The sequence below is a fragment of the Aquarana catesbeiana genome, linkage group LG06, assembly GCF_042186555.1.
Source record: "Aquarana catesbeiana isolate 2022-GZ linkage group LG06, ASM4218655v1, whole genome shotgun sequence".
Taxonomy (NCBI): domain Eukaryota; kingdom Metazoa; phylum Chordata; class Amphibia; order Anura; family Ranidae; genus Aquarana; species Aquarana catesbeiana.
The window spans coordinates 55,317,477-55,336,949 of record NC_133329.1 but is presented as its reverse complement, the minus strand read 5'-3'; the positions used below and the strand labels follow the sequence as shown (position 1 = coordinate 55,336,949).

The 19,473-nt window shown below is 42.0% G+C and overlaps 1 long non-coding RNA gene across 6 annotated transcripts in view; it reads left to right on the top strand.

Moving 5' to 3' along the window:
* Positions 1 to 19,473, top strand: part of LOC141148440 (uncharacterized) — a 52,890-nt gene that overhangs the window by 27,828 nt on the left and 5,589 nt on the right. For all 6 annotated transcript variants that reach the window (XR_012245206.1, XR_012245207.1, XR_012245209.1 and 3 more), the window contains one exon: positions 14,851 to 15,088. This is a non-coding gene — a long non-coding RNA (uncharacterized lncRNA). The remainder of the gene's footprint in view (positions 1 to 14,850; positions 15,089 to 19,473) is intronic.

Here is a 19,473-nt window from a genome sequence, read left to right as displayed (position 1 = left end):
ATAAGTGAATGTGAGAGATGCCATCACTAAGGGAGCTAGGGAGGAGGTGGAATCTTTATGGGTAGAGCTCCAAATGGATGAAGCTAAGGGGGAAATAATACTGGGAGTATGCTATAGGCCCCCTAACCTGAGGGAGGAAGTGGAGACAGATCTCCTATCACAATTTGGATTAGCAGCAAGGATGGGAAGTTTTATCATAATGGGGGATTTTAATTATCCAGACATAGACCGGGCGGAGGGAACCGCGCATTCATCTAACACTTGCCAGTTCCTAAATGTCTTGCAGGACAATTGTATTGGTCAGATGGTAGACGCACCAACTAGAAATAAAGCGTTACTGGATCTACTGATTACCAACAATACAGACCTGATCACGGATGTGGAAATTTAGGTAACCGCAATCACAGGTCGATTGGCTTCAGTATAAATCACACAAATAGGAAACATAAGGGGAATACAAAGACACTGAATTTCAAAAGAGACAACTTCCCTAAACTTCAAACCTTGCTAGGACAAAATCTTAGGATCAAAGAATAAGGAGGAGAGATGGGTTTGCTTTAAAAGCATATTAAATAAGAGGCATTAGCCAATGCATCCCATTGGGTAATAAATGTAAAAGAGCGAACAAAAGTCCTGGATGACATAACTCCAATGTAAAAATGCATATAAAAGCAAAGGAGAAGGCCTTCAAAAAATACAAGGTTGAGGGATCATCATCAGTATTCAGACTTTATAAAGAATGCAACAAGAAATGTAAGGGTGCAATAAGGATGGCTAAGATAGAACAGGAAAGATACAAAGCGGAGGAGAGCAAAAAAAAATTCTTTAAGTATGTAAACAGCAAAAAAGGGAGGACAGACCATATTGGCCCCATAAAGATTGAAGAAGGACATCTGGTTACAAAGGTAGGGGAGATGGCGAAGGTTTTGAATTTGTTCTTCTCCTCAGGCTTCACGAAAGAATCAGGGGGGCTTCAGTAACCAAAAGTGCAGTGTTTATCCTCTAGACACATCACAGGAAGCACCTCCATGGTTAACAGAGGACAGAATTAAAATTAAGACTTGGGAAACTTAACATTAATAAATCACCGGGACCAGATGGCTTGCATCCGAGGGTACTTAGGGAACTCAGTCAAGTAATTGCCAGACCATTGTTCCTAATTTTACTGACAGTCTACTGACTGGAATGGTACCAGAAAAGCCAATGTAGCACCAATTTTTAAAAAGGGCCCAAAATACATCCCTGGGAATAGTATGTAAACTCTTGGAGGGGATGATAAGGGACTATATACAAGATTTTAGTAATGAGAACGGTATCATTCGCAGTAATCAGCATGTATTCATGAAGAATCGTTCTTGCCAAACCAATCTATTAACCTTCTATGAGGAGGTGAGTTGCCATCTAGATAAAGGAAGGCCTGTAGACGTGGTGTATCTGGATTTTGCAAAAGCATTTGACACAGTTCCCCATAAACGTTTACTGTACAAAATAAGGTCCATTGGCATGGACCATAGGGTGAGTACATGGATTGAAAACTGGCTACAAGGGCGAGTTCAGAGGGTGGTGATAAATGGGGAGTACTCGGAATGATCAGGGGTGGGTAGTGGGGTACCCCAGAGTTCTGTACTGGGACCAATCCTATTTAAATTGTTCATAAATGACCTGGAGGATGGGGTAAACAGTTCAATCTCTGTATTTGCGGACGGTACTAAGCTAAGCAGGGCAATCACTTCTCCGCAGGATGTGGAAACCTTGCAAGAAGATCTGAACAAATGAATGGGGTGGGCAACTACATGTCAAATGAGGTTCAATGTAGAAAAATGTAAAATAATGCATTTGGGTGGCAAAAATATTAATGCAATCTATACACTGGGGGGGAGAACCTCTGGGGGAATCTAGGATGGAAAAGGACCTGGGGGTCCTAGTTCCATGCAATGCCAAGCTGCTGCTAACAAAGCAACCAGAATATTGGGATGCATGAAAAAGGGGATTAACTCCAGAGATAAAACAATAATTCTCCCCCTCTACAAGACTCTGGTCCGGCCGCACCTAGAGTATGCTGTCCAGTTCTGGGCAACAGTCCTCAGGAAGGATGTACTGGAAATGGAGCGAGTACAAAGAAGGGCAACAAGGCTGATAAAGGGTCTGGAGGATAATAGTTATGAGGAAAAGTTGCGAGCGCTGAACTTATTCTCTCTAGAGAAGAGACCCTTGAGAGGGGATATGATTTCAATTTACAAATACTGTACTGGTGACCCCACAATAGGGATAAAACTTTTTTGCAGAAGGGAGTTTAACAAGACTCGTGGCAAGTCATTAAAATTAGAAGAAAAGAGGTTTAACCTTAAACTACGTAGAGGGTTCTTTACTGTAAGAGCGGGAAGGATGTGGAATTCCCTTCCACAGGCGGTGGTCTCAGCGGGGAGCATTGATCGTTTCAAGAAACTATTAGATAAGCACCTGAACGACCGCAACATACAGGGATATACAACGTAATACTGACATATAATCACACACATAGGTTGGACTTGTGTCTTTTTTCAACCTCACCTACTATGTAACATGCCGAATCTGGCAACAAGTGCTGGTGGCAAATGACAAATGGCATCTGGCAGCAGGTGACAGTGATAAGTGACATGCTGAGTCTGGCAGCAGGTGACAGTGATAAGTGACACGTGGCATCTGGCAGCAGGTGACAGTGATAAGTGACATGTTAAAAACTGTAGGTGAACAAATATAAACCGCCCAAGAAATCTGTCCTACCACCACTGCGCTGTAAATGGAAAGAAATGAAGATAAATGAAACAAATAAAACTAAAAAGCTGCCACTTAAAATAGAAAATATATAAAGACTGAATTTCCCCCTACGGTGGAGATGGAAAAGTGGCGCTGGCCCTACTACTTGTGGGATGAATCCTAGTGACGTTTATAGTGCTAAGATTATACTTTAAGCAATACAAAAAATGCAACAATAGGTATAATGGATAACACCTCTACAGTCGCATCTTAGTGTGAATAATGAAAAAAACTGAAGAAAAAAACTGAAAAAACAAAATATAGTGAGTCAATATATAATGTGCAAAAAATACAAAAAATATATAAAAAGTGAGAAGTGAAAGTTCACACATAATGTGAAAAATAAGAGAGCAATTCCAAAGATAAAAGTGTCTCCACTTGATAGTGCTGCAAATCCAAGTGTCCACCACACCTCAGTGATGTGATTCCACTCCCTTGTGAATTTCCAACTCACCAGCTGTAAAGGCCTCCCACTCTCGTGTTTGGCCAAAATAAGCCTCAACCCACTCTTATAGGGTTTAAACAGCGCCACTGTTATCCACCGTTATATATTACAGACTCTCTCCTTAGGATGAAGTTTTCACATAAAGGATGAGAAGAAATGCTCCAATAGTGTAGTACCGTTTTAAAAGAATTTATTCAAAACCAAAACAAACGCCAATACACTCACATGGTGAATAAAATCAATGGGCAAATCGATACATGGCAGCCAGATAACATCACAGCGAAACATGCAGCAGTGATTCAACAATACATGGCCATGGCGGATCCAGGGAGTATGAACGCCGATGACAGTCTCACCAGCCCGCAGCAGACAATCCTCCGCGTCCATACACTGACCCTCGCTCCGTGCCCATCTCTCCTTCCTCCTTCACTCTCCCTTCTAACTCACATATAAGATTGCCGTGTAGCCACGCCCCGACATGTTTTGTCACTGGGACTTAGTCATGGGGTTGGCTACTCGGCATGGCAATCACAAATTTATGTTAATTGACAGCTCAGGTGGGCGGGCGTCAATCGCTATGCGTCTACACGCTCCCTGTGTCCCCGTGTTCATGATTCAACACAGAACAATTCCTCATTAAACTCAGGTGGATAAATGTAATTCTAATCTCTATAAAAACAACAAAAGAGCCAAGATCTTTGTGGCTTCAAATTGCCAATGCATATAATACAATAAAAAACCTACAGATAGATAAATAAAATTAAAAGATTCAATGCAAGAGCCAATCATAGTGAACTCAGATGCGACTAAAGCACTGAATCCCAAATGATCAGATAAATATAATTCTAATCTTTATGAGACTTTATGGCTACACAATGCCAATGCATGTAATCTAATTAAAAAAGCATACAAATAAATCAATGGAAATAGAAAAAATGAAAAAAATATATACATATAAAAATAATTTTTTATATATATGCAAGAACAATTCATAATGGATCCAGATGCAACTATAACACTGGGTCCCATATGAACAGAATCAATAAGCTGCAGTCTCAAAGACTACGGATTGATTAGAAATAGAAAAAATAAAAACTAAAATAATTAATAAATAAATTACAATATCATTGTCAATCCCAAAATAGAACTTACATCGGCTAAACATTGTAACTTAGGGCAGGACTCTCGTCTCTACACCTAAAAAACAGTTCCCAGAACGGGTAAATTTAGTTAATAACTGTCCTTAAGTAGGTTCAACAGCTGGATCTGAACTGAACCATATCAAACTAACTAAAAATTACTAATAAAGCAATTCAAATCCAGCTCAATGTTCATTCCTCTAGGAAATAAGCTTTTGAGGAGGAAGATCCATCGGGTTTCTCTCTGGGAGAGATCCCTAACCCGATTTGAGCCTCTGCATGATTGATGAACCACATCAAGACCATAAAACTGTAAAAGGCTTGAATCCTGATTGTGCTTCTCCTTAAAATGGAGAGACACACTATGATACTGGAAACCTTTTGTAATATTCGCTTAATGCTTAGCAATTCGCACCTTTAGTAATCTCTTAGTGCGTCCCACATAGAACAATCCACAGGGACACCACAAGAGATACACTACAAACAGGAATTGCGCGATATGAACTCCCTGATCTTAAATGTTTAATTCTCAGCATTAGTAATTTGAGTGGTACCTCTATTGATCACCCGTACTGTTCTACAGCAGATACATTTCTACATGCATAAAACCCCCTTAGGTCGATTCTAAAGGTTTGATGGTCTGGTTGGTTCAAAATTTTCTTAACTACCCTATGGCCGAAGTTCGGTGCCTGTCTATATATAAATTTCAGGCAGTTGGGCAGAACCTCCCCCAAATGCCTATCTTTGCACAAAATGTGCCAATGTTTCTTAAAGATGATTTCAACATCTCTATACTGGTGATGGAAATTCAAAATAAACCCCAACTGATGCTGACTCGTTGGTGGTCCAGTGTCCCTCCCCTTCAAACACTGTTCTCTAGAAGTATTTGCAACTTCCTGGATGATGCCATTAATCGTGTTATTATCATAACCTTTTTGGTGAAATCTCTCTTTGAGTATATGGGCTTGAGAAATATATGTGCTCAAATTCGAACAATTCCGTCGGACTCTAAGCATTTGTCCTTTCAGTATGTTTTTTATCCAGGTGGGATGGTGCCCACTCCTGATAGAGAGATAACTATTACAGTCTGTGACCTTGAAAAAACTTTTGTACTTATGATACTATTAGTCTTAAGTATGGTGACATCTAAAAAATTGACCATAGTATCGCTAATGACATAGTCCAATCGGATATTGTTGGAGTTGTCATTCAGGTGGGTTATAAAGTCTATTCCAGATTCCCTCGACCCCTCCCAAATGAACAGGAGGTAATTTATGAACCTGCGGTAGAAAAGCAATTGTGGTTGTCTCCAATTGAATACTTGTCTTTCCTCCCATTCAGCGAGAAATAAGTGGCGAGGCTGGGAGCATACTTCGCTCCCATAGCCACGCCAACTCGTTGTGAAAAGAAGTCTCAATTATACCAGAAATAATTATGTGTCATGCAGAAGTCTAAAGCATGACCTACAAAGACCTTCTGCATGTGTGGGATGTCATCTCTCTTACTAAGCGCCCAGTTAAGTGCTAGTGCCGCATCCTCATGCTGAATAACGGTGTATAACGAGGCCACAGCAGCCGTTACCAAGTATGAGTCTGAGGATAGGTTTAATCTGACCTTTTGTAGGGAAAGGAGAAGGTCAGTGGTATCCTTCAAATAAGCTTTAGTAGCTTTCATGCTAGGTTGGAGGAACTTGTCTAAAAATTCTCCCAATCTAGCAGTAACTGACTGTATCCCATTCACAATGGGCCGTGCTGGTGGCACTCTGCTGTCTTTGTGAATTTTGGGCAGAGTATAAATTATAGGAATCTGACATGAACTAGGAACAAGATAACATTTCCCCTTCAAATTTAGAGCATTAATGCCAAACCTCCACTCAACCAAAGCGCTTAATTGCGTTCTATAGCTATTGGTAGGATCTGATGGTAATTTACAGTAAGTGATTTGATCACTCAACATCTTCAACAATTGGTTATGATAAAAGTCTTTTTCCAAAATAATAACCCCTCCCCCTTATCCGCTGGTCGGATGATTATGTCATTTCTCTCTTCTAATGCCCCGTACACACGGTCGGATTTTCCGATGGAAAATATCCGATCGGAGCGTGTTGTCGGAAATTCCGACCGTGTGTGGGCTCTATCGGACATTTTCCATTGGATTTTCCGACACACAAAGTTGGACAGCAGGAGATAAAATTTTCCGACAACAAAATCCGATCGCGTCAATTCCGACCGTGTGTGGCCTGTTCCGACGCACAAAGTGCCACGCATGCTCAGAAGAAATTCCAAGACGGAACAGCTCGTTCTGGTAAACTTAGCGTTCGCAATGGATACAGCACTTTCGTCACGCTGCAATGTTAAAAATGGTTTAATACAGCGCACTCTCTTCTTCTTTATAATGTGACAAGAATTAAGTAGTTTTGCTGTTCATTTTCACACACACTTCTCACAAAGTTTTATTTTGTTTTTTTTATTGGGATTCCCTGAATATATTGTTATTAGTTGTCACATCTGACAGTATTTTGTTTTTTTTATTTAATTTTTTGGGGGATTTTAAGCCTTTTTTTTGGATTTAATGTTTGTATTTTTTCAAAGGCTGATCTTTGTTCAATGTTATTTTTATTTTTACTCCAGAATATGTTTGTGTGTGTTTTGTGTGTCAAGTTACCCCAACACCATTGATATCTTTTATTATTTAATCTCCAGGAGATTGTTTGTTGTTGATGTCCCTTGTTCATTTCACATTTTATATTTGAAATGTACCTGAATCCTCACAAACTGTCCTTTTTGAAGTAAAACACATAGGAGAGTATAATTCAAAACAAAAATCCTTTATTAAGGGCTCAGAACCAAACAAAGAGGGAGGCAACACTGGATCAACAGGAGAAATTAGCGAAGCCTGGGACCCCCATGGCAGACATCAATTCTTGAACATCAAAATTGGTGGCCTGAGGAGTCCATATGTAAGGGAGGGCAGTCTGGTTCAGAATTCGCAGAGATCCGGATAGCAGCAGATGACATGTGTGTCCCCAGGCTGTGGTACCACAAGAGGCTGCATTTTTTGGCCGACCAGACTGGATCCAGGGTCCTCACTTTCTGGTCTTCCTTTCACGCTTCATTCCCGGCTGTGGCTGTGCAGTTGGAGATGTGGCAGGAGGAGGAGTAGGACCTGGAGGAGGACTGGGAGGACGAGGAGGAGGACCTGCAGGAGGAGGAGGAGGACCATTGCAAAGGTGTGTCTGAGCTGTCATTTGGCCCTTCATACCTTTGTTAAGAGCCTTCAATATGAGCGCCTCACACAAGACTTGTTGGCCCTCCTCCATCCTCTGCATTTTATATGCAATGACGGCAGCAATGTCCTCCTCCACGGTCTGTTGTGCTCCCAGGACCTCTGTAGCCCTCCAAAAGAGTCCTCCGGTAGCCTCCTCTAGGGCACTCCTCCTACTGCCACTTTCTCTTTCCAGGGGGAGTGGAGGGACCTGCAGATCAGCCAGCCAGCTCGGCCCGGTCACCTCCTGGCTGAGACTTCCCTGTGTATGAAAAAGGGACATGGTTGTAATGTTTTGCTTCATCAATCACAATCCTAAATTAGTACTCCCAACTAACATCTAGTTAACATCATTGATTGGACAAGCAGAAATATTTAGAGGAATGCTATACCTGGCTCAATCTGGGCTCCTCCACATGTGGCCTGGAAGGCCCAGGTTGGGCGTCAGAAGCCTCAGCCGGGGGGGAAGGAAGCATGGTAGGAAGACTGGAGAGGGATGGCCTGGGTTCAGTCTGGCCTGCCAGAAAATGCAGCCTGTCGTAGTACAACATCCTGGGGACATAGATGTCATCTGCTGCTCCGGATCTCTGTGAATTGAGGACTTTCTTGTGCTCCCTCAGATATGTGCTCCTCAGGCCACCAATTAATATCTTTAAATAGGTGATGTCTGCCGTGGGGATCACCTGCTTCACAATTTCACACAATTGCACCAGTGCTGCCTTCCTCTTTGTTTGGTTCTTGAAATGGGGGTGTTTAATCTCCCACAGACAGGGCAGCTCCCTTAAGATATCTATGAATACTGACATGAAGTCATTGTCTTTCAGTAAGATATCCATGTTCACTGCAAGACACAACACAAGACAAAGCCTAATGTCAGACAAAACTCTCCTAATCTTGTTACAATATAGGCTTCAATGTAGAAGCAGTATAGGCACAAGTTTGTCTCTTACCTTCGTTCTTACGATCGGCGCGTCCAATGCTCCTTCCTCCGCTCACAGAGCGTACGTAATACGCACGCGTGTTACGCTTTATACACACTGCGCATGCGTGTAACTCCGCCCGCCGCTGACGTTCTTTCTAATCTATTCCCCGCCCCTTTTCGTTCGGCGCAGTGGGTGAAGAGCACATGGCGGAGTTACAGCAGGTGTGTACTAATTATAGCAACGAGGAGGAGGAAAGCCCGGATCCGGACACGTCCCGATCCAGAAGGAGACGTTTTAAGGCCACAAATATGTCCTTTGGGGAGATGTTGGAGATGGTCGACATCATGAAGAAGTCCGACTATGACGGAAAGTATGGGTCTTACCCCAACCCCAACATCAGAAAGGCAAAGATCATGGCGAAAGTGGTCAAAAGCCTTCACAAGAATTTCGGGGTACGAAGATCGAAAGATCAGCTCAGGAAGCGGTGGTCGGACCTGAAGTTAAGAGAGCCAGAGCAGTACCGAAAGATCCGGAGAGTGCTGCAAAAAAGTAAGTAGTTGTGCTGTGTTCCTATTCTTTCTGTCTTTATTCCGTGCTGCTCCATATGCTTCTCTTAATTGTAACGTTTAAAAGGGCAACTTTAATGTTCATGGGCCCATTAATCGTTCGTATCAAACATTTTTCTTTCGGGCCTCTAAAACACCATTGTTTAGGCCATATGCATTTTCCCACATTTTTTTTGGCCTACTTGGATGCCAAATATTTGTTTGTGTAGATGGGTTTGTTACTAGAATGAAATGCAAACTAGATTGTGTGTAAGGAGAGGACACTGAGCAGCTGTTTTCACATCTGGACACTGGAGCACTAGTGTGGGACACCAGAACACCATTTTTATTAGGGGGCCACACAGGTGTTCCAGTGTATACTATAGGGGGGGCTCCATCTGTGAAGCTTGTACTAAACAGGTAAAGTATTGCAGCTTGACAAAGGGCAATAAAAAAAATACATCTTGGAACTCTGCTAAAATAGACAATTGTACCCCACTTTCAAGCAATGTTTCCTATTTCTAGTTCTGCCATCAAATATCTGTGTGCTAATTATACCATTTTTGTTTTACATAGGGGAGAAAAGACTCGGAGGACACCCCTCATCCGAGGAGACCAGAGACCCCCCACCTCTGGAAGAAGGTGAAATACCCCAAAACCAAGCGGAGCAGGAGGAAGAAGAAGATGTGGTGGAGATTGGCACCACAACAGGTGAGTGTCTGCGACCACAGGCTCAGGTAAAAGAGATGGATGCTGGCAGATTTTTGAGACATGTTTTTTTTTCTTTCTCTCTTTTTAGGTGATTGTGATGTTGTGGATCCAGAACGTTTCACATCAGAAAGTGCCCAGATCCTGATCGGGGAGATCATGGGGTGTAATGCCGAACTGCAAAACATACAGCAAAAAATCAATGATGTTATTAAAAAAAAATAATAACATCATTGATGTTTTGGGGCGAATTTAAAATCACTTTTTGTATTGTGGTCCAATCTTTTAAATTTTTTTTGCAATGTTTTGAAAAGCCAAATTTGGAGGATGCACACAGTGTGCCAACATGTGCTATCTGCCATCACGGGAGATCAATGGACGCGTTTTGGGGAAGCAACCCCTTCCTCAATTATAAAGTCGTGTTGAGGAAGGGCTTGCTCCCCCAAAACACGTCCCTTGATCCCCCCTGATGGCAGATAGCACATGTTGACATTCGTAAATTGGTGTGCATCTTTCAAATTTGGCTTTTCCAGGGGTGATTTCCCCCCATCTGAACGCTATATCAAACCCAGTTCCTAAATACTGATGTCTGATATAGCCTTCAGGTTTTACCTAATGTGAACTTTGTAAGTTCAAGTTTTTTGTCTTTCTTGTTGGTTTTAACCAGGCCTGTTTTATCTGAAATGGACATTTCTATTTTTGATAATGCTACTGCAAAAATTGTTATACAACAAACATGTTGGTTTGTTTTAAAAACCTTTGGTAAATGCACATGTGATTGTGCAGGTATAAAAAAGTTGCTTACTCAAGAATGTGTGGATTATTGTGTCAACACTACAATACAACACTTTTGGGGTGATGTAATTGTTGTTTTCTGAGAAAATGGGGGTTATTTCCTAAGGGCAAATCCTCTTTGCACTACAAGTGCAGGTTCCGTGCAGTTGCAAGTGCACTTGTAGTGAAATGTGTTTTTGCATTTAGGAAATAACAGCCAACAGTGCTTTGTATAAGGTTACACAATCACGACATTTTCTGGACTCAACACATTTCTGTCAGGGTCAGCTAAAACAAACACAAGCAGTAAATGTCCACCAAGAATTTATTTTTTTTTTTATTATAAAAAGGCATCACATATTGTCTGGCATATTGATAGCCCCCCTACCCGCAAAGAACTCCAGGTAGCGTAACCGGACATCACGGGCACTCAGGGAGGGCAAGCCAGGACGGCCACTTTCAAGCGCCGTCAGTGTGGTTTGATGTAGGATTCCGGCCTCAGGCCCAACTGAGCCAGCATAGTTGGCCGAATGTTTCCTTAAAAAGTTATGGAGAACACAGCACGTCAGTATAATATGGTTCAGTTTACACTCCGCCATATGGATGGGTGTCAGAAATAGTCGGAACCGGCTGGCCAGGATTCCAAATGTGTTCTTCACCACTCTTCGGGCTCTGGCCAGCCGGTAATTAAAAACCCTCTGTTCCGGGGTGAGGGTCTTCATTGGGAATGGCCGCATCAGGTGGTCCCCCAGCGCAAACGCTTCATCAGCAACAAACACGAATGGGAGTCCTTCCACATTGTCCTCTGGAGCTGGCAAGTCCAAGCTGCCATTCTGGAGACGCCTGTAGAACTCCGTCTGGGCGATGACTCCACCATCGGACATCCGGCCATTCTTCCCCACGTCCACATACAAGAAGTCGTAATTAGCCGACACCACCGCCAACATCACTATACTATTAAACCCCTTGTAATTATAATAGTACTTCCCCGAGTTGGGTGGTGGGATGATGTGGACGTGTTTCCCCATCAATTGCCCCTCCGCAGTTAGGAAAGTCCCACCGCTCGGCAAAGTGGGAGGCCACAGTCTGCCATTCCTGTGGTATGGAAGGAAACTGTTGAGGAAAAAACAATAAACATTACTATTTTTACTCTGAAACATGGCAAGCAGATTAGACACAAACATTACGGGGCAACCTCCAGATAGCATTTATTAAGGGGAATTTACCAACACCAAAGTATAAGGTACACCTATCATACCCCCCCCTCTCATGGGCCATTTCTAACATTATAGGGGGGTTGAAATCTTGGACAGGTAACCCTCTTCACTTCATTGAGAGATGAATGCCTAAATAATGTGTATTACTTGGAACAGCCCCTCCTTAGTTACACTATTGGCAGACCACTGGACAGGTAAGAAGTGTCATAATACAAAGATATAAATACACACTGTACACATTTGAGGACATTTGGACATTCTGCTATTACCTATCAAGATAATAATAGGATACAAAAACTTGAAACAGTACCATTGGAAAGTATACAGGCAGGCCCTTGCACTACATGCTTTGGGGAATTCATCCATAAATCTGAGCACTAAAGAGGTGGGTATAGTGTGTATGGGTTTGGCAAAGTCAGCAGATAGATGATTGAGGATACATAGAGAATTGGGATCAGCTGACTTAGCAGTTGGGGGAGGGAGGGTTACTAAAAATTATTTAGAGACACCACAAAAAAAACCTCTGGCACTCTGCCTGAATTTAAAACTAAAATAACATTTCCAAACATTTTAGGGGGTGTTTGGGGTAAAGCACTACTATGGAGCTGATAAAATACATTGTTAAGTGACTACATGAGGTGAATATAGGGCAGGAGACACCATGCTGGGGAGGTTATTGAAGGGCAAATATGTATGAAGGACATAAAATAATAATGACATAAAAATCCAGCATGCATGAGGACAAAGGGGACATTCACAGCATATTACAATCATGGTAATTAGGGAATGAGGAAAGAAATACAATATATTAGCAAACATTCAATACAAAAAAATGTGATATTAAAGGATAAAAATCTTACCTTCATATACTCCTTCTGCAGGACCTGTATGATGGCAGAACAGGTCTCTGGGATGATGATACCCAGAGCCTGGGGGGAGATGCCTGTCGAGAACTTCAAGTCCTGCAGACTTCTCCCTGTCGCCAAATACCGCAGGGTAGCGACCAGCCTCTGCTCCGGAGTGATGGCTTGCCTCATGGAGGTATCCTGCCTGCTGATATAGGGGGTCAGCGAAGTGAAACACGGGGTCCGTCTTCCTGAGAAAGTTCCTGAAATCATCAGGATTATTCTCACGGATCTCACGGAGCAAAGGCATATGAGAGAACTGGTCACGCTGAAGCAACCAATTCTTGGTCCATGAACTCCTCCCCACCCTGTTCATGGACTGGACTTGTGTCAAGGTCAGGACCCCAACACCAAGCCCCCACACAGCACGAACTCTACGAGGAGTACGCATACGAAACATGGCTAGAAAACGGTCGGCTGCTCAGAACGAAGTAACAGAACGCACTGAAGAACAGCAAGGCCTGTGAAGAGCGACCTGAAAACCAGTAACGAACGAACAAGAATACAATGACTACCTAAAGTCACGCGGAACTTGCTTGCACGCACTGAAGAGCAGATACAAATCCACAAGCACAAACTGAACGGCAGAAAACGATCTGAAAGCCACGAGTCTGAAAAAGCGCGAATCGTCTCTCACCAAACTTTTACTAACACGAGATTAGCAAAAGGAGCCCAAAGGGTGCCGCGCTTGGTTCTGAACCGGCCTTTTCTAGTCTCGTTGTATGTGGTGTACGTGACCGCGTGGTTGGCGATCGTAAATTCCGACAACTTTGTGCGACCGTGTGTAGACAAAATAAGTTTGAGCCAACATCCGTCGGAAAAAATCCTAGGATTTTGTTGTCGGAATGTCCGAACAAAGTCCGACCATGTGTACACCCTATAATGCTTTAATACTATTCATAATATAGTCAGGATTGACTCTTTTAATTGGGTTCAATTGTTCTAAATCACTTAAAACGAAATTCTTAAACACTTCAATGAAGTGGTTATTCGAGTTTTGGGGGTTGAATAATGATTTATTCTTCAGACCTGTATCTAATCTGGTAGAATTGGTACTAGATCCCCCTCTCGGGGCTGTTGGGTGACTGAGAAAATGTTTTTTAATATTTAAAGTGCGGATAAATTTATGGGTGTCTATAACTTGTTAATAGGTTTCCTTGGTGCACATTTCAGACCTAAACTTAAAATATTTATTTCATTATTGTTGAGTTGTACCTTACTTAAATTGAAGATCCCATCCTTCAAGTGTCCCTCAATCTCTTTCTTGGGTTGTTTGCGTCTGCCTGCTCTACAGCCCCTTCTTCTCTTGGGAACGGTATAGGATCTCTGTTTGGATACTGATCCATTCCATTCCTCCCTCCCTTGTTGCTGAACGGGTGGGTGTTCCCTCTCGGGGTCCCACCACCCCTACCCCGATGTCCTAAAAAAGGTGCCGGACCCGATGTTGGATAATTATAATATTGCCCATTGGGGTCATAATCCATCAAGGGGGCATACCTATTCTGAGTAGAAATATGATCTCCCCTATCTGAGTAGTAGTCATGGGGTGGAGTGGGATACCCCTCTTGATAGGGTTGGGGGTATTGATGAGTATTGTAATTGGCAGACTCGTTGGTTCTGTGTGGTTGTCCCTGGCGCAATTGAGGATATTGATAATGTTGTTGTCGATATCCACCCCTGGCTCCATTCAGAGGCCTTGGTGAGCGGTATCCCTCCCCTTGTTGGTGGCCAACAAATTGACAGCCACCCCCATATTGCGACCGTGGGACTCCACGATTATATCCCAGTGTGTTCTGCTCGACTTTACCCTTCCCACTCCTAGTACCTGAAGATTTCTCATGTGGGTTCACATGTGAGGAATTGGGGACTGTAATCTCTTTGTTGGATTCCATGGGCTCATTGCTCCCCGAGATGGAGTTCTGCCACAGGTAAATTTTATTATTTTTGAAATCTGAAGAGTCTCTAATATATTTTTTAACTTTTTTCTTTTGTACCTCACGATCTAACTTTTCCATTTTTTTATTCATACTGTTATTAAATTCAATGATGGGATTAGTATCTTTAATAGGTTCTAATTTCCTTTCTATAATATTAATCTGTTCATTAATTTTCGCTAATTTGAACTTTTTCCTAGTTAAAACTAGATCCTGCACCGCCCCCCAGTCCTGCAGAGCATCGCACCTCAAACACTGCACAGCACCGCCCCCAGTCCTGCAGAGCATCGCACCTCAAACACCGCACAGCACCGCCGCCAGTCCTGCAGAGCATCGCACCTCAAACACCGCACAGCACCGCCCCCAGTCCTGCAGAGCATCACACCTCAAACACCGCACAGCACCGCCCCCAGTATGAAGAAGAAGAAAAAGATTGAGGTAATGCCAGGAGTTTTCTGGTACGACTTCTTGAAGTTTAGCACTTGGAGGCAAAAGTGCTTCTTTGCAAGCGGATCTCACAAGATTCATCACTGTAATTATGGACTTTTAAAGTGAAGTTGTTGTTTTATTCATCTGAAACACTGAAAGCTCATTATACAGTTTTAATTAGCGCTACACCATTTATTACATCAATTACTGTGCAATCCTCGCATGTTGTGTTAGCTGCTTTTACATTAATCTTTCCTATTTTTATGATTCCAGTGCAACAAAATTGTGTCCTTTCTATTCTGGGTCTATGCTAAGGAGCTAATGAGCGGAGCAAGTTGTTTTGGGGGGGAAAAAACAATTTCCTTCAATGATATGTTCATCCCTGCTGAGCATTACACCCAGCCATAATTATCAGTGGACTGTCCCTTTAAATCATCTTGTATAACGTTCATTTATCAGATCACTGCAGAATATTACTGCTCATGCAGATTATCTCATGCTCCATACAATACATTATACCCTGTGCTACATTTAGACATCACACCGCTCTAGGCAGGTCTCAATATTAATGCCCTTTTGTACAAGCTCCGCCCCCTGCTTCATGAGATGAGTCCAATCAAATTTTATAATGCCCTCATGTTGTAAATCACTGCGCAAATTGTTGGCGCTATATAAATCTGGTATATTAATAAAAATAATAATAATGTGCTATTGGAGACATCATGGGGTCTGTCCCATATACAGAAATATTTGTTAAACTATAGAGACCACCAAATCGGAAAGAAAAAATAGATTTATGTTTCCCAAACTTCAGTGAGTCTCCTGACTCCTCTCAGCACCCCCTTTCCCTGAACAGTTTACTGACTGAATGCAATCACAAATGTCCAAAATCAGCCAAAAAAGAGAAACAAAACATTTCAACTGCATATTTAAAGGATTGAGCTGTAGATATAATTTTTTTTTTTTTTTCAAATATGTAAAATGGGGGCAAAATTGAATGTTATTATGAGGCAATTTACTCTCCATGTCAAATGTTATTCATTTGTTAACAATAGAGTTTTAGGGGAACATATCGCATTATGGCCACTAGATGGCGCTGATGATCATAGTAAATAAGTAGCTAGTTGAATATGGGGATAGGGGATTATAACGGTGCTAGGGTCAAAATAATACAAAGAGGAAGAGAGAGTTTAAAATGGCAAAATTACAAAAATTATTTTTATTCGTAGAAATGTAACAAACATGAAAACACATTCGAATGATTGACAATAAAAACAGACTTATATATTGCGTACGACCCAAGATGCAGTGAAGTAGGCCAGATGGAGAAGGCTTAACGAAATGGGGGCTCGGTTTCCTACATGTTTCGCCAAGGCATTGGCTTCCTCAGGGAACAAGAGCTCAAATTAGGTATGGGAAAGTCTGTACATAAGGGTAAAGAAAACGATATATAGACAAAAATATTAACAATATGATATTAAATGCACAACTGAATAATATAATAATCAAATATTGTGGCTGGGCAATCACACAGAGAGGTGGCTCCAGTATCCCCTGTAACGCAAACGTACCTGAGAGACTGACAACCAGGGGGGGCACGAAAAGCGCCGCCACAACGGGGAAGGGCAAGCTGCGCCGTATATTGTGCCTGCAGGGGGTACGCAGTAAACCTGGCAAGGGAATGCATTGGGAATAGGTGAGTGGATGTTAAATATATATTGAACGTTGCGTTTAAGAATACTGGGGGTGATGCAGTTATGCATCGATTGCAAAAAACAAAAAAGTTTTTAATGATAAGTAACTCACGCTATAGATTAAAAACAGTTGATTGAGGGAAGGGAGAGGTGCCTGTAGGAAAAGGCGCACACACAGCAGGGCAGTTGGGAGAGTTGGCAATCAATAGGCCTCTATGGAAAAATAAATGGATTTGCTTAACCGATGGGCCTGGTATCACTCACCGAAATGGGGGAAAAAAATGCACAGAAAAAAAGCTTACCTAGTAAGATATATAGCCAACCAAATAACTCATTTGGATGTTTTTATATATTGTATTCATAAAACAAGGTCTTTTTTTGAACATGCAGTTTCCGGGGTGCCGCACTGCGCACATGCGCGGACGCCCTTTACTTGCGTCCGCACACCTGATCACTATCTGATCAGGTGTGGGGGGTACTTTAGGAACCGGCCAGTCCCTCGGTTTACACGCTGGACGAGGGACGTGCCTGTACTTGCTCTCACACACATGAATCAGGTAACTGCAATTTTCATCATACTAATAATACTTTCAACTCCACTCTTTGCTTAGCCCTGAATTATTCCTCTTTAGGTGCTATCATCTTGGAGCTACCATCCATCTCCTGGATAATCATTAATATTGACCCCTTTGGAGTTATATACTTTGCTACACGGCCTATCAGGTAATTATTCCTGGTTTTTCCAACTAGTTTTTCAGTCCCCTTCAGCACAGTCCCTTAATCCTTAATACATTTTCTTTGATCTATTCCCCTTTAGGACTCACTGCCTCTGTTTTCTCTTCAAAAAAAGACCTTGTTTTATGAATACAATATATAAAAACATCCAAATGAGTTATTTGGTTGGCTATATATCTTACTAGGTAAGCTTTTTTTCTGTGCATTTTTTTCCCCCACTTCGGTGAGTAATACCAGGCCCATCGATTAAGCAAATCCATTTATTTTTCCATAGAGGCCTATTGATTGCCAACTCTCCCAACTGCCCTGCTGTGTGTGCGCCTTTTCCTACAGGAACCTCTCCCTTCCTTCAATCAACTGTTTTTAATCTATAGCGTGAGTTACTTATCATTAAAAACTTTTTTGTTTTTTGCAATCGATGCATAACTGCATCACCCCCAGTATTCTTAAACGCAACGTTAAATATATATTTAACATCCACTCACCTATTCCCAATGCATTCCCTTGCCAGGTTTACTGCGTACCCCCTGCAGGCACAATATACGGCGCAGCTTGCCCTTCCCCGTTGTGGCGGCGCTTTTCGTGCCCCCCCTGGTTGTCGGTCTCTCAGGTACGTTTGCGTTACAGGGGATACTGGAGCCATCTCTCTGTGTGATTGCCCAGCCACAATATTTGATTATTATATTATTCAGTTGTGCATTTAATATCATATTGTTAATATTTTTGTCTATATATATCGTTTTCTTTACCCTTATGTACAGACTTTCCCATATCTAATTTGAGCTCTTGTTCCCTGAGGAAGCCAATGCCTTGGCGAAACATGTAGGAAACCGAGCCCCCATTTCGTTAAGCCTTCTCCATCTGGCCTACTTCACTGCATCTTGGGTCGTACGCAATATATAAGTCTGTTTTTATTGTCAATCATTCGAATGTGTTTTCATGTTTGTTACATTTCTACGAATAAAAATAATTTTTGTAATTTTGCCATTTTAAACTCTCTCTTCCTCTTTGTATTATTTTGACCCTAGCACCGTTATAATCCCCTATCCCCATATTCAACTAGCTATTTAATCATTTTGGGATGAGGTGCTGCATCCAATTGTACCATCTAGCCACAACCATATTTTTCTAACCATAAAAGCTTCAATGCTTATTGTTCTCGTGGCTAGATTAGGTCCTCCGTATTCATATTGAGTATATTTTTTTGTCTTTTGTTATTTTTCTCATTTTGCATTGTTGTTCATTTACGTATACTTTTTCAAGTATCTGATCTACCTAGCAATTCAGTAAATCACTACCTATTGCTACTTTTACTCATTGTTTTCAAACCCTATTTCCACCCATTTAGTGCGGTTCAGGGATCTATCGATTGTTGCCATGGCAGACTTCTGTGGAGAGGCCTGGGAAGGTCTCATGACGCGTATCCAGGCATCTCAAAATGCTTCTACCATCACTGATGCTGAACTGGACAGGGCATTCATTCGACTACAACGCCTTCTAGAAAAAAAAGTCAGAATTTATTGGCACAAAATTTATTTTGAAAAATATGCAGAACACAAGATCATCCCTTGGGGACTAAGAATTCAGTTATTCCCTAACATCAAAAAAATCAATGACTCACTGAAAGCATCTTGGGAGAGCAATCTACAGTTATGCTCCCTCAATATGCTTTCCATACTATGTAACGAATATACCAGCGAGTTGGAACAACTTGATGTTGCGATAAATCGGTGGTATACAGATCATGCACAAGGCATGTCTTCCCCCAGATACAGTAAACGGGATAAGGCCCTGCGAGCTCACCTGGAGGAATATACACTTACAACAATCAACGATAAGGAGAGCAAATTTCTAAGAGACCTAGCTGCCCACGAAAACGGCTACGCCTATAAGTGGGAAAATACTAAGGAAACCAAACCCAGAAGTAAGCCTTTCTCCTCCAATGTACCCACCTCTAATAATCCT